Genomic DNA, 5,635 nt, shown 5'->3' on the forward strand with positions numbered 1-5,635 from the left:
CCTGCTGAATTTACAACGGTTCCAAAGCTTTTGCAATAAACCAGTCTGATTTTGGGCACCGTCCCGAAGCTTGTGTACCTGGGGTTCTATAGTGGTTTGTTGTCTGCAGTGAATATTTGAGAAAAAGCAAACAAACAAACAAACAACCCACAGCATGATGCTCTGCTACTTTGAAGTCGAGGAACAGATGGCAGGATGGTGAGATTATCCAATTTTAATTCTTCACATTTAATTTGTAGGCTTAATGAATATTGAGCAACGTTGGCTTGAGTAAGATGCAATGAATATACTTAACGGGAAAGACTGCTTACAGGCAGTAAATACAGCTAACACAACCACAGATCTCAAAGCTGTAACCTTATACATCTAGATGGCATATCTGTCTGTACACTTCCTCTTTTTATTTACATGTGTGTGCAGCATTTGAGAAGCATCAAGTTATGTTTCATATATTGATCAGTGTATTCTGTTATGAGGTACTGTTATCAATATATGTTATGTAAACATCTGTATATAGAGAAGTGATAGAAGAAACCTTCCATATTTCCCTTATCTTAGTAGCCCTTGTACAGCATTCTATCATTTTGTGAATGTAGCAAAATAAGTCTTTTAATTTGGAGTTGTAAGTAGAAGTATCATGTGGAGAACGAACACTGCCATCCACTGTTTGCTGGCTATGGTGCTTGGACACTGCTGGGGTCAGAGGGGAGCAGGGAGCAGATGCAAATCATGCTTTTGACATAAGCATGGCCACTGAGCTGACTTCAGAGTGAACTGAGGTAAGCAATTAATTAGATCTTAGCCATAATCCCTATCAGGCTTTTAATATGTGAAATTCTTTCATATGTAAGTAGTACCTTTCATTCAGGTGCTGCCATGTCCACCACACATAGGTTGCCCTCAGCAGCCTGAAGCTTTGTCTACAGAAACCGAAGACGGGGAATGCCACAGGCCTTGGTGCTGCTGGCAGCCTGAACCACTCTGTGGGAGACTGCCTCCCCGGAGCAGTGCCCATAACCGTCAGCCCCTGACATAGCCATCAACAAGAAATGAGTACAGCGATCTATTTCCCACACCCCATGGACACATCAGGGCTGGCTTTGGAGACTTAAAAGATCTCCTTGCACTGAACTAATACTTCTGCCACCAGCTACAGGGAGGTTCTTGTAGCTATTGTCAGTATATTGCTCCAGAGAGTCTGGTGCGGGGGTGAGTTTCACCATGCTAGCTTTTAATTTCAGTATATAGTGAAAGCCAGTTATCTGGGAATCCTTCCAGAGGTGATGGAGACAGATAAGCACCTCCAACAGGTGATTCACTACACCAGAGTAGAAGTGTCATAACGCCAAATGGCTTCCGTGTCTGCTGTCACCTCTCTCCCCATGGCTGTGGAAGAGTCTGGACAGTTAGCTGGATATGTAGTTTTTCAGTTGACTGCAGCGAGGTCAGAAGTAGACAGAAAACAGCGCCTTTGGGAATTGCTTCACTGGTTCACTCACTACTGAGTACACAGGCATGAAGTTGACCGAGCACATTATGATACCAAAATGTAGGTGTCCCCTGGTGGGTCCTTGAAGTCCCTAGTTTATGGAGGTCTAGGGAGCAGAGCCCAGGAGGTCATGCAGCTCCTTCTTTCCACAGTGGGTGACCATCTGCACCACTCGCTGGCCTCCTATCAGCTGGGGACAAGAGCATCATTTGTTGTAGCAGGAGCTCAGACACCCAGTGCACACGCAGACACTGAAATTTAACATGAGCTCAGTCTCACCCCACACATGTGCAACAGCACTACAGAGCAATAGGAAGTGAAATAGGATCAGAAATAAAATTGAACCCATCAGAGGCCGAGGAGGCCTTTAATTAGATATTATGCTACTTGCCTAACCTTAAACTTTGCTAAAAATATTAGAGTTAGTGTATTCAGGGTAAAAAATTGCCAGGGAATCAGGTTTTATGGGTGCTGCGTGATAACGTCTCATCCAGAAAATGGAATCAACAAAAAAGGGTCACACTGCCCTTTCCCTAGCATCATTTCAGTCTATAGGATAATTCCTCCAGCAGTCCTTGGAAAAAATGTGCTTTCCAAAACATCAGTGCCATATTCTGCAAAATCGGGGGTATTTTGTCTACTTTCCTTCTTTCTCATTCTTGCTGTTGTTTCCTTTGGCTTATTTTGTGAGCTCAGGTGAAAGGCCAGCCAGAGAAAACACAGCGTAGCTGAAGGTGGTAGTAACCATAAAGATCTTCAACAAAATCACCTGTGGTGAAGAGGAATCTCTGTCAATGGCTGTAAGTGAGGTTCCCCTGGCATTCAGGTCATTTTTAAAAAGAAGGAAAAGTTTTCAAATGTGACTTTTGTACAAAAATCTATCTTTCACCCAGTTTTCACCCCCCTTGTTTCATATCTGGTGGCTATTGTGTACTGATGGGCACTAGTTTTTCAATATCAGGATAATTCTGTACCCTGCCAGGTTTATTTCTGTTACGTCTTTATACTGTAAACAACGTGTCAGATCACATTGCTTGCCCTGGAATGACACAGTATGACTCAATTACAAATGATTGCTCCTCCCAAGAAACTTAAAGTAGTATATATTATTTCCAGCTGGAAGAGCCACTGTGGATTCATACAGCAATTTTCACAGTGGGAAAACAACAGCAAAATAGCACAGACTAATGAGAGCAAATACATGTAGTCAGGACCGCCAGGCAAAGCCTACCTGTTTTCTTGTGTTTGACTGATTGCGAACCATCCACTGACATACCTATTTTTTGACAGTGTAGGTTTCTTCTATGAAGTTTGAGTCTGAGGCAAGTTATATACCAGGGTTGGTTTTTTATCACTGAAAGCCTCTTTGCAAACACTGGAAGACAGAGGATGCTACACATTGCAGGAAAATGGGTTTATGGGGGAGAGTGTCTGCAAGTAGCAATTATCTCCACTAAGGTGTTGGAAGAAGAAAGGAGTAGGGGAAACAAACCCTTGCAGACTGAAGCTAATGCTTTTGTGTTTGCAGTCCTGGCATTTCCTTTGCCCCACTGGAGTTTGTGTTGCACTTGGGAGACAAAAGTCTAACTAGGCATGGCTCAGATAAATCTGCTCTCAGGTACCTCATGCTGCCAGTGTTAGCAGCAGAAAGTAATTAAAGTAATTTGCTTGCAAGGGGACGAAGCTTTCTGTACCATCGACTGAGTCAGAGGCAGTAACTCTTAGTGGAGGAAATGGTGCATCTGAGGTGGTCCTGTGAGACATGGGTTGTATATGGGTCACAGCAGGTTACTTTAACAGATGAAAAACAAGTCGGTGCTGCCATCCTGCAAGGACTGCCCAGAAGAACCATTAGCCTTCAGGAGGTTTCATTTCCCTCTCTACAGGATCAGGGCTTCAATCTTCAGACAAAAGCTAGTGCTTTCAGGAAAGAGCCTCAGCAAGTGCCAGGAGTTCCTTTATTGTTACACAATCCTTTTTATCCAAGGGAAAAAAAGTTAACTTTTGTAGTCCATGCAGCTCAGTTCCTAGAACATAGTTATCTTGTAAAGCGTTTCACACGCAGTGTGGTTGGTAATTAAAGGGATTAGTGCCTTTACTCTCAAACTTGAAATGGAGATGCAATATCAGCTGGCATTTAGCCATGCACGATTGGCATTTCCTGGAGTCTTCTCTAAACTCAATCCTCCTGCAGCCTGTGCTCCTGCTCCTTGGTCATTTGCCTTGCAATATCTGAATTCACCAATACTGAGCCTTGGTGACCTTCAGGGATGTCAAATGGATACCCATCTAACATGCTGTGGGCCTGTGCTGTGTGGGCAACACAGGTTTTATGGGTATGTCCTGGAGTCAGTTGATGCTTCTAAGCACTCCTGACAAGCACCAGTCTGGAAACAGGGCTGAATATGTAGCAGAATGGTCCAGAAAAAAAAAAAAAAAAAATAGACTATTTGAGCTAGCAACACACCGCTCTGGCTACTGAACATCTCTCAGGACTGATGAGATGTTCGTAACCATGTTTGTAACCCTACACTGTTGTTCTAATTAAAAGTTCAGGGAAAGCGTTACCAGTAAATGAAGTCCTTTGTGATCTTCATTTTATAGCTGTGTAGAAATAATTTGTCTTCACTACAGTACATTATAACTAAGGAGTAACTCTGTTTTAATGTTATTAATGAAGAACCACATTGTTGGGAATGTATTTCTGAGATAGAATGTAAAAAATGAAAGAATCATATTGTTCAGATTTTCTATCTGTGTGAAATGCATGTTTATTTTGCTAGAAAAGTGAATGTTTTATGCCAGGCATAGAAATACTGGTTCTTTGTTGTTTCCATTTTTTTCTTTCTTTCCATGTAGAACTTCCAGCTGCACAGATACTTCCGCATAGTATAGACGTTATTCGAATGTATGCTTACAGATACTGGAGAGAAAAATACCTTGCCAATTATATTAAAAAGGCTATTATGAAGGAAAAGCACGTTGGTAGAATACACACCTTGAATTTTGTGACCTTTTGTGCTTTATTCTGAGGTAGTTAAAGTCAGGAATGTCAGTTACGGTATTAATTAGAATCATAAAATCATTTAGGTTGGAAAAGACCTTTAAGATCATCGAGTCCAACCATTAACCTAACACTGCCAAGCCCACCAATAAACCATGTCCCTCAGCACCATATCTACATGTCTTTTAAATACCTCCAGGGATAGTGACTCCACCGCTTCCCAGGGCAGCCTGTTCCACTGTTTGATAACCCTTTCAGTGAAGAAATTTTTCCTAATATCCAATCTATACCTCCCCTGGTGCAACTTGAGGCCATTTCCTCTTGTCCTATCACCTTTTACTAGGGAGAAGAGACCAACCCCCACCTCTCTACAACCTCCTTCCAGGTAGTTGTAGAGAGCAATAAGGTTTCCCCTCAGCCTCCTTTTCTCCAGGCTAAACAACCTCAGTTCCCTCAGCTGCTCCTCATAAGACTTGTGCTCCAGACGCCTCACCAACCTCGTTGCCCTTCTCTGGACATGCTCCAGCACCTCATTGTCTGTCTTGTAGTGAGGGGCTCAAAACTGAACACAATACTCGAGGTGGGGCCTCACCAGTGTCAAGTATGGGGGGACGATCGCTTCCCTAGTCCTGCTGGCCACACTATTTCTGGTACAAGCCAGGACTCTATTGGACTTCTTGGCCACCTGGGCTCATATTCAGCTGACTGTCAACCAACACTCCCAGGTCCTTTTCCACCAGACAGCTTTCCAGCCACTCTTCCCCAAGCCTGTAGCACTGCATGGGGTTGTTGTGACCCAAGTGCAGGACCCGGCACTTGGCCTTGTTGAACCTCATACCATTGGCCTCAGCCCATTGATCCAGCCTGTCCAGATCTCTCTGTAGAGCCTTCCTACCCTCAAGCAGATCAACACTCCTGCCCAACTTGGTGTCATCTGCAAACTTACCAAGGGAATTAAACACAGCTTGCCAGTAAGCTTAGATTAATTAAGCAAATATGTGTCATGGCAAGTGAAAAGAGGATCCCAACCTGAACAGAAAAAATGGGGATTTTTTTTTATTTATTTTGGTATCATGCAAAACTGTGCTAAAAAGAAGGCTACTTATAATCATTATAGCTATTGAAGGTCAGTGTCATTGGAA

This window comes from Charadrius vociferus, unplaced genomic scaffold (assembly GCF_000708025.1).
Source record: "Charadrius vociferus isolate BGI_N301 unplaced genomic scaffold, ASM70802v2 scaffold15, whole genome shotgun sequence".
Lineage (NCBI taxonomy): Eukaryota > Metazoa > Chordata > Aves > Charadriiformes > Charadriidae > Charadrius > Charadrius vociferus.